Below are 10,605 nucleotides of genomic sequence, written 5' to 3' on the forward strand. Positions count from 1 at the left end.
TTCCTGAGCAGCTTGGGAACTACCTCCGGCGCTCAGGGTTTGGTACCCCAGGCTGCCAAGTGTCCCAATTCAATAGGACCTCCTGCCTGCCTCCTCTAAATAGGCCCAGGAAGGGTGTTCTAGGTCAGAAGAACGAGGAAGGCTGTCTCTAGAAAGGCCTAGTGCTGGTTGTGGAAAGGCGACTTTATGACTGGTCTCTGGGCCTCTGCTGTAACTTCTAATTTCTCATCCCTATCCTCCCCCATTTCCCCATCCCTACCATTCTTCTTTTCTTTGTCTCTTTCTTCCACTTCCTCCTTTTCCCAGCTCTGACCTCTTCCTCTTCAGGGTAAAGGCAGAATTTGTGACCAGTTAAGGGAGAAAGCAAGGACTGTCCAAAATCACTCCTAGAGTAGCAACTCCCCCGACACCCTCACACAACTGGACTCTCTTTCTGGCCTGGACCCTACATTCTGGCCATCAGCCCCAGACCTCAGCCCAGGTACTCAAGTGTAGGGTCTCTGGATAGGAGGTGGAATAAGCTGGTGAAAAGAGGATCTGTCCTCTAAGTAACTTCTGTTTCCTGCAAAGCTCATACTCATCCCATCATTGAGGACAGCTCCAAGGAGGGAATCAGTGGCCCAGAGAGAAGAAATCTTCCACAGGGAGCTGCCCCAGTCTCCCTGCCCCCAGTGTTTGTCTGCTGCCCACTGCAGCAAACCCTCCCCAGGCTGCTTGCTGGGAGTCATTCAAAGGCTCCTCTGTTCTCCTCCCTTGCTTTGGGCTGAGCAAGATCGGCAGCCACAGAGCTGGGCAGGAAATGCTAATCTCCCAGATGTTCTCCTCCAACCTCCCTACTCCACCACCATCAAACCCAAATCCAGCACCAAGTGGTTGGAGCAGAACTGGGCCAGGACAACACCAGGGTGTGTCTACACGTATTCTGATTCCCATCCCCTCCTACTCCAGCTGCCAGGCTGTTCTGTGGGGAATCTGAGTTGGGGCAATGTAGGTATGGGTATTTGAGCATGTTTTCCCTGAGGAGGGCAATCAAGAGGGCTGGGACTGGGAGGAAGATGGTTGGAGAGTAAGGGAGGTTGCAACTGAACATGAGAGAAACCAAGCCTTGTACCAAACTGGGAGAAGTACTGGTTGGCAAGTGGAGCATGAGGGGAGGCTCCTGAAACTGATGGTGGCTGAGATTCCAGTTGGGACTGTGTCCAGGGAATGGAGCCTGGATGGTGCTAGGTATGGGAGTTGTTGAGTTTGCTTGCTGTGATATATGGGTACCTGGGATGGGTTGTAAATAAGAGGGCTGAGATGCTGTAGAACGTGCAATTGTAATCGAAAGGTTATGGACTCTGATTACAGCTGGGACACTGTTGTGATATTGTGATGCCTGTGTACCTAGGTATAGCCAGAAAATCAGATTACCTGAAATGATGTTGCCAAGTCCTGTGTATGTGCGCGCGTGTGTGTGTATGTGTGTGTGTGTGGGGGGGGGTGTATGCACATGTACATGTTGAAGAAGCCTGTAAGTGAAATGCAGTTGGGCCTGAAGCTATATAGATAAGGCTGGCACACCGGAGACTGGCTATAGATGAGAAGCTGTTCTCAGTTATTGTGACAAAGGTGGGGTTCTAGCTGGATTCAATGCCTAGGTCCTAGGAGATAGAAAGCTGTTGCTAGGAGCCTGTACCTGGGAAGCAGGCTGTTACCTGGGATAAGAACAGAGCTTCTGTTGTATATAGGACTGTAGCTGGGATGCTATTGGTCCTGAAGCTATAGCTGTGATGACAGCATACTGGGGATTGGCTATAGCTAAGATGCTGTTGCCCAGGACTGTGGCTGGGCTGTTCTTGTGTGCAGAACTCTAACTGGGATGCTGTTATGCCTGCAGCTATAACTCTGAAGCTTGGGTGTAGCTGGGAGGCCATTTCCTGGTGATATAGCAGGGCCACTGTTGTGTGGAGGCCATAGCTGAGACTCCATTGTCTAGAAGATGAGAAGCTGTTCCCTGAGATGCTGTGCTGGGAGGCGGGCGGCTACCTGATATGGGAGCTGATCTGCTGTTGGAGCTGATCTACAGTTGTGCTTAGGATGGTCCCCAAGTGGCTGTTGCTGGGTCTGTGACTGGCTGGGTGGGGGAAGGTGAGTGAGACCTGCCTTGAGGTCTGGGAGATGCCAGGAGCCCCAGGCTGGGTGGGGGCTGCTGCTCTGGGGAGGCCTCAGCAGCTGCTCTGCTGTAGAGCTGGGAAGCCTGTTTTCATTACTGTTTTAACTCTTTTTTTAACCTTGTTTTTCTCTCGGCTGCACTTTCGCTCACTCATTAATTTTGGTATTTTTCTCACGGTGCCTCAGCCCCTGTCACGGCTGCCATGGCAACAGGAGGCAGTGTGCACAGTGCCAAAATATCTGATCAAAAAATAACCAAAATAAGCAAACACCAAGATGGCTATGCTGGAGGCTATGGCCGAAGGAGAGTCAATGGCTGAGATCCAGGAAACTCTAGGCTCCCAGGGGACCCCTTTCACTCCCCTCTTCCCCAGGGAAGTTTTGCTGAACCTTCTGATAACCTGGGAGGCCCCTTCCCATGGGATTCCCACAACACACTCTCCCAGGACTGAGATTTCCAATAGTCCCTGGCCAAGAGGCAGCGTTGCCTGAGGTGGGAATTTGGGGAGTGGGTGAGGTCTGGAGCTCACATCCTGGAAGCTACCAGATGAAGCTTCTAAGAACCCCCCACCTACCCTAGCCATAAACTTTCCTCCCCACCCACCAACCCCTCCCCAGGCCCTCCTGTTTTAGGTCTATTCATCCTTCCCAATTCCCCACCCCCAGAACCACCTCCATTTCCCTCCTTTTACAGCTCAGCATCCTGAAGAGATGGACAGAGGGGAGGAAGTTGTTAGTCTCCAAGCTTAACCTACCAACTCTTCAAGGAAGGTACTAGGAAGAGATGCTGTAAAAATACCTGGCATTCCTAGGCCTCCAGCCTCCTACCTAGGGGAGACTCCTGAACATCCCTTTACACCCACACCCTATTCTGATTTACTTTCCCATTTCTTAGGGACTCTCTGGTTCCCTGGTGGTCTCCTCTCAAGTGGGCATGTCCCCCGGAGGGGTAAAAGGAATAGAGCCTCATGGGAGGGAGGGAAAGTCAGAACTTTTGGTACTATCTGTCTCCCTTCTTCACCCACTAATTTCCCCTCTGTGGGAGCTTGTCTAGATATCTGGGGCACTGGGAATCTGGGGAATGAAAAGTAGCCCCTCAACTCTGTCCCATCATTCAATTACATTTCCCTTCCCTGTTCCTGCTGCACTCCACCAACACGTGAAAGTCTTATTCCCAACACAGCTTCATTCCCTTCTGAAAGTGGCTAGAACTCACCTCCAGCTCCTCACTTTCAATTTCCATCCCTCCTCCCCTCAAGAGCAGTAGTGGCCTTGGCCTCCTGGCAGAGCCTTACTAGCCCGTTTCCATAGAAACATGGTAGGCTATGTAGTGCAGGAAGGGGAGGGAGATAGAATCAGGAAAAAGGGACCAGGCCTCAGGGGCAGCCCCAGATGATGGGACATGGGCACTGAGAGGAGGTGGGGGAAGCTGGCCATCTAAACAAAGGGTGGAACCCTGATTTGGGGAGGAAAGACAAGAGGGAGCAGGAGCTTCCTAGGTTCTCTCCCCATGCAGTTTGCTCTGCTGCCTCCTGAAGAGAGGACACAGAACTGCCCCTTTCCTTTTAAGAGGTGTGGGGCAGGAGCAGCTGATCCTTCTCCCCCACACCCTCCTAAGAACCCCCTTTACCAGGAATTGCCTGTTTGGGATGAATCTCTTTTCAGATCCACCAATCTCTAAGACAGGGACTATGGGATACCTTCCCTCCTCCACGAGCTCCCCACCCTCCCCAGCCGAGCCCCGGACCCGGTGGCCGCTGCTGACCCGATGGCGTGCCGCTCTCAAAGGCCCCATTCATTTCTGGGGGCTGAAGGCGCCATTGTCCCCCGCGGGGGGTGGTGTGGGGAGTGAGGGGGTCTGGACTCAGAAGGAAGGAATGCGTCTGGAGAAGTTGCCCCCGGGGCTTCAGTCTCAAAGTCCCCACCAGATCTCCATCGGGACCCTTTCATGACCCTGAACCCTTTCCCCAGGAGCTCCCAGCAGCCTTCGGGCTTCTCCTGAGGGTGGGGACTGCTGCAGCGCAGAAGAGCCTCGCTCCACCCCTCCAATGCACTCGGAAGAACCGTTGCCGGGGACGGGAGCTGTCCAGCACCTTGGGTCCTGACGGACCGCTGACTCGCCTAGGTGCCATCGGACAAGGGGGTGCCTAGGGCCACCTGGTGGCTCAAGAGCTCTTCTCCACCAAGTTTAAGACCTAGGTGGTCTTAAATACAACTCTGGACATGGGAATCCACCGGTGCTGAGAACTGACTTAGGGAGCAACCTGATCCCTGACCTATCTGAGCAGAATGGAAGGATCAAGTGCCACCAGGCTACTCTCCTGGTGCCCTGTCTCAGACCTGAGCCGGCAAAAGAACCAAGAGAAGTCAGGCCCTTCCTCCCCGCTTTCCCCCCATTTCTGTGTCTCTGTTTCTGTTTCCTCCCCTCTCCACCCTCCTCCTCTCTTTCCATCCCTGCTGGGTTGGGGGCTGCTGAATTATCATTTCTCAGCTCTGCTAATGTGCTCCCTGCTGTGGGGAGGGATCATAATTCTGGGAGATGATTAAGTTTCAAATTGTTTTTCTTTGTGTTGTTGAAGATGAGGTTTTAATATGGTCCCTCCTCAGTTAGAGGGCCTTACCCCGATCCCTCCTCTCTTAGTATTCTCCTCACTGATAGACCAGGTTTAGGACCATGTCCTTTGGGATCCCCTCTAAACTTTTTGTGTATAGGGTGTCAAGACAGCTGGGGGAACATAGACCTCCCCTTGCCCGGAAGGGGAATGAATATAGCATAGAGGTGAGAAATGCTGAATTTAAAGTCAGACAAATCAGAATTCAAAACTTGAACTCTATTACCCACTGCCTGTGTGATCTAGTTACTTAAACTCTTTGAGCCTCAGTTTCTTCATTATTAAGTAGGAATATTAATAATTACCTTGTAGGGTGTTGGTGAGGGTTCAAAATAATAATGCATTGTATAATGCTTAGCAGAGTGCCTGGCTTATGGTACTCAGTAAATGTTAGCAAATATTGCTGGTTGCAGTGGCACACATCTGTAATCCCAGCAACTTGGGAGGCTGAGGCAGGATGATTCCAAGTTCAAACCCAGCCCCAGCAACTTAGTAAGGCCCTAAGAAACTTAGTGAGACCCTTTCTCAAAATAAAAAAAATAAAAATGGCTGGGGATGGGGATGTGGCCCACTGGTTAAGCACCCTTGGGTTCAATCCCCAGTACCAATAAAATAAAATAAAATAATTAGTGATTATTAGTATATATATACCATCCGCTGTACCATTTTGCCTCCCCATTCCTCTCTGACTTTGTTCTTCATTTCAGTAAATGTTTGTGTTAGGTTTACTATTTTCCAGGCCCTGTGCAGCAGACATGAAGTTATCTAGGAGTGAGGAAGTTGGCTAATCTGTTCCTCAAACACAACTTCGAACACTTCCTTCCTTTCAACTTAGATTCACTCCTATTACACTCTCCCACCTGCTTCCAGCTCTTCCTTCATTATTCCCACTCCATTGTTCCTTCTTTCAAGCAAACCTATTGTTTCACCTTGATTCCTATCCCCTAGCATACATCCATCTTTTTTACTTTCTACATCATTCCTCATCCCATTTGGTACTTTCTGATGACAAAAGGAGTTGAGTTTTCAAACTAGGAGAGAAAATTCTTAGTCATTGTGTATGTGTGTGTAATATACACGTTATATTCAACAGTTAGTAATAGACTTCTGAACTTCCACATTTGAACTGTGTGCTTCTTTCTCTGTCTATTCCATGTATATAAACCTTTGAGTTAGACGTGGGGCTCATGCCTGTAATCCCAGGGGCTCAGGAGGCTGAGGCAGGAGGATCACGAATTCAAAGCCAGCCTCAGCAACTTCACCACGTGCTAATCAACTCAATGAGACCCTGTCTCTAAATAAAATACGAAAATAAGGCTGGGGATGTGGCTCAGTGGTTGAGTGCCCCTGATTTCAATCCCCGGTACTCTCCTCCCAAACCAAACCAAAACAAAACAAACAAACCTTTGAAATATATGGTATTTCTTTGCCATCCTTATATGTGCTAATCCTTATGTGTGCTCTATCCTTGCCTTTATCTTTTTTTTTTTTTTTTTTTAACCAGGGATTGAACTCAGGGGCGCTTAACCACTGAAGCATATCCCCAACACTTTTTTGTATTTTATTTAGAGACAGGGTCTTCCTACGTTGCTTGGGGCCTCGCTAAGTTGCTGAGGCTGGGTTTGAACTATCAATTCTCCTGCCTCAGCCTCCCAGGCTGCTGGGATTACAGGCATGCACCACCATGCCTGTATCCTTGCCTTTATCTTTTTTGTGGAGGTCAGAAATGAGTATCAAACCCAGAAGCACTTACTACTGAGCTATATCCCCAGCCCTTTTTATTTTTTATTTTGAGACAGGATCTCACTAAGTTTCTGAATCTGGCCTCGAACTTGCAATCCTTCTGCCTCAACCTCCTGAGTCTTGGGGATTACAGTCATGCACCACTGCATCCAGCCTTGCCTTTATCATTTTTAGAGAGATTTTTTTCTGATGCTTTAAATGTCGTTGAGATCTAAATGATACACAAAGAACCAAAAACATTTAATATGTACAATTTGAGAAGTTTGGATATCATTGTTTTACTATGAATGAGAAAGCTTACCAGTTGTAGTAAGAGAGGCTGACTTATGATAATGCATTTTTGTGTCTACGTAATTGACTTCATACTTTTCACATACTAGTGATGAAATTTAGTACACACTACTCCGAAATATGGCAGCATGGCAAAAACAGGAACACAATTCTTTGTTTTCCCTCAAGCTGGCTATAATACTTATGATCTTTTCCTTTTTTTTGGTACCAGGGATTGAACCCAGGGGCGCTTAACCACTGAACCATATCCCCAGTCCTTTCTGTGTTTTATTTAAAGACAGGGTCTTGCTAAGTTGCTTAAGTCCTCACTAAGTTGCTGAGGCTGGCTTTGAACTTTCAATCCTCCTGCCTTAGCCTTCTGAGTTGCTGGAATTACAGGCATGTGCTACCACACTCGGCCTTTTTTCTCCCCTAAAATAAGTCATAAGACCCTCATTCCAGAGGTACCCTCCCTATGTGTGGAGGAAAGGAACATCCTTGTCCTCAAAGACACAGAGTCAACAAGAAGAATCTGGGCAAATAGGCCTTGAGAAGTTCCCCCTAGTGTGTTCCATGTAGGTCATATTGCCTATGTCCAATCATACATCTGCATGACCATCCACCCTACATCAACCTAGGCAGAAAAATTACAGCTTTCCCTGTTTCTTCAGGTCTTCTTTTCTTTCTTTTTTCTTTTTTCTTTTTTTTTTTTTTTTTTTGCGGTGCTGGGGATCAAACCCAGGGCCTTGTGCTTGCAAGGCAAGCACTCTACCGACTGAGCTATCTCCCTAGCCCCAGGTCTTCATTTTCTTATGAAGTCTCCTGTGTCATATAAAACTGATATTAAATTTGTGTGTTTTTCTCTTGCTAATCTGTCTTTTGTTATAGGGATCTTGGCCATGAACCTAATGATAGATGAGAAAAGAAATTCTTCTCTCCAGAAAGAAAGAAAGAAGTCTATTCTTTCCAACTTTTCTTTTTCTTTTTTCTTTTTTTTTTTATAACTATGTGAGAGATTGGTTTGGTGCAGAAACAGATACCACTCTAGGTATTTTAAATTTTTTCTCAATACTGGGGATTGAATCCAGGGGCACCCAGCCACTGAGCTACATACATCCCAGCATTTTCTTTTTTTCTTTTCTTTTCTTTTTTTTTTTTTTTTTTTTTTTTGGTGACAGAGTCTCACTAAATTACTCAGGTTGACCTAGAACTTGCGATCCTCCTGTCTCAGCATCCTGAGTCACTAAGATTACAGGCAAGTGCCACCATGCCGGACCACTCTATTTTAAACTGAAGGGAATTTAATATAGGGAACCTGTGATTACAAAATTGTAAGTACTTGTGAAACGGACTCCCAGAAAATGCACCAGGAGAGCTAATATGTTTAACATGATCAGTAAGGTAGGAAATCAAAAGGCCACCACTGGCATTATTGATTTAAAGAACACATTGCTAACATTTGTCAACCAGAAATTAGGAAGTGGAGACCAGCAAGCTGGAATTACTGTTATAGGAGAACTCTCTATCTCCAGGATCTTTCTTGCCAGCAAATAGCCCAAAATAGCAGAAAGAAGGCCTCTTCCTCCTTTCTGTCTTCTAGTCATACAAATATACCTGATAGCAAAGGAATCAGGGAGACACAGTCTAGCTCTCTAATCTCTGCAACATATTAGAAGAAAGTAGGAACAGAGGATGCATGCCAATTGACCGAAGTCAACACTGACTTGGACACTGTCACTTAGGAGTTCATTGTCTGTCAACAGAAGGTAATATCAGGATCAACACAGGTTGGAGATTTTTCTTTTTCTTTTTGGTACTGGAGATTTAACCCAGGGATGCTTTACCACTGAGCTGCATTCCCTTTTATTTTTTAATTTTAAAAATTTTTTGTAGTTGTAGATGGATGACTTTATTTCATTTGTTTATTTTTATGTGGTGCTAAGGATCAAACCCATACATGCTAAGCAAGCGCTTAGTCACTGAGCTATAGCCCCAACCATTTTTTTTTTTAATTTACTTTTTTTAAATTTCAAGACAAGTTCTCACTAAGTTGCTTAGGGCTTCACTAATTTGCTGAGGCTGGCCTCAAACTTGTGATCCTCCTGCCTCAGACTCTGGTGTCACTGGGATTACAGGTGTCCACCACCACAACCAGTTTAGAATCAATGCAGGTGGAAAAAAACGAATCAGAAAGTGTCTCAGACCAAGTTTGCTGGCATGAGTCTGGTACCACAGTAGTCTCAAACTGATTTCATACTTAATTTGGAGCTATGGAGATCAGGCTCTGAGAATAATTGGAAGATCAAAGCCAAACCAGAGCACTGGGGAAAGAAGGGAACAAAGAGACCATTTCCAGATGTCAAATATATGAAGTTCTTACTTCCTATAAGGGGTTGTACACAATAATCCAGGGTCTTGACCATCCCAAGAAAACAGGGCCCACCTTCAGTAGCAGCTTCTCTCTCAAACTGTTTTGGTTTGTGTGGCCCTGTGTGGCTCACTTGTCACCTGCCTGAAGACCATCATTCTCCAATAAGTCTCCAGATCACCACTGGAAGAAGAGAAGCACACAGGGAAAAGACTCAAAATGGGCCCATCTTTCAAGAAGCAGGACCAGGAGCCCAGGAGTGTTTTTCAGGGGAACATCAAGAAACTGGTGCCTTCCAGCTGTTGATACCTGTTCTTTCCTGCAGTTCCAGATGTTTTGGCATCTCTCCTGTTCTCTGAATTCAGGTCTTCGTGGTTCTAAGACAAAGGAATAGCAGCAACTCCCAAGCTCCCAAATATATCCAAAATTAAAAAGCACCATTTTCTATTTGTTGAGTGAGTTTGAGAGTGAAGGCACAAGGGATGGTCTGGCATCTCCTAGGGGACTTAAGTGGAATGCAGCCTATCCTTGTAGTTAAGAACTTGCCTCAGAATTCAGTCTTGGCTCAGTTGCTTCCTAGTTGTGTAATCTCAGACCAATCACTTATTCTCTGAGTTTGTTCCCCCATCTGTAAAATGGGGATAAGAGTGTATTTGCCTCATAAGATGTTTGAAAGGATTAATTGAGATAATTGCATTTAAATAGGTATAAAGTACTTGCCCAGTGCCTGGCATATAGTAAGCTTTCAATAAATGGTAGTTGCTAGTGCTTTTGTAATAATTGTCAATACTCTATGACCTCAGAAACAAACAAACAGGAAAGAGAGATTTCCTCACAAGGCTTCTCTAAAACTTTGAACTCTCAGTTGCATTCTGGAAAAGTGGGGAGCTAGACTAGGTCAGAATGTCCCTCAAACCTGTTTCCTTCAGTTAAGAAGTCTCCGCTTCCTTTAATTCTATTGCAGTCCCTTGTAGTTCCATTGGGCATCTTAGTAGGACCCATGCAGGGTAACATGGTGTCACCCTGGCGGGTGAGGAAGGGAAATACGGGTTACTTGAAGGCCTAAGATCAGAGGGTTTGAAAAGATCTCTTCTGACCTTTTGTGATCCTTTCCCTCTTTCTCTGTTCTTTCCCCAAACCCATCAACTTCATGTTAAGTTTTATTGACTATCTACCAGGCATTGTGCTAGCTGTGGCAGTGAAGAATGGAGAGAAAGTCCTGACGCTGTGGTGCACACCTGTAATCCCAGCAGCTGGGGAGGTTGAGGAAGGAGGATTGCGAGCTCAAAGCCAGCCTCAGCAATGGCGAAGCACTAAGAAACTCAGTGGACCCCTTTTCTAAATAAAATACAAAATAGGGCTGATGATGTGACTCAGTGGTTGAGTGCCCCTGAGTTCAATCCCTGGTACCCCCGCCCCCCCAAAAAAAAGAATGGAAGAAAGGTAGCCCCTAACCAA

This window comes from Sciurus carolinensis, chromosome 6 (assembly GCF_902686445.1).
Source record: "Sciurus carolinensis chromosome 6, mSciCar1.2, whole genome shotgun sequence".
NCBI lineage: Eukaryota > Metazoa > Chordata > Mammalia > Rodentia > Sciuridae > Sciurus > Sciurus carolinensis.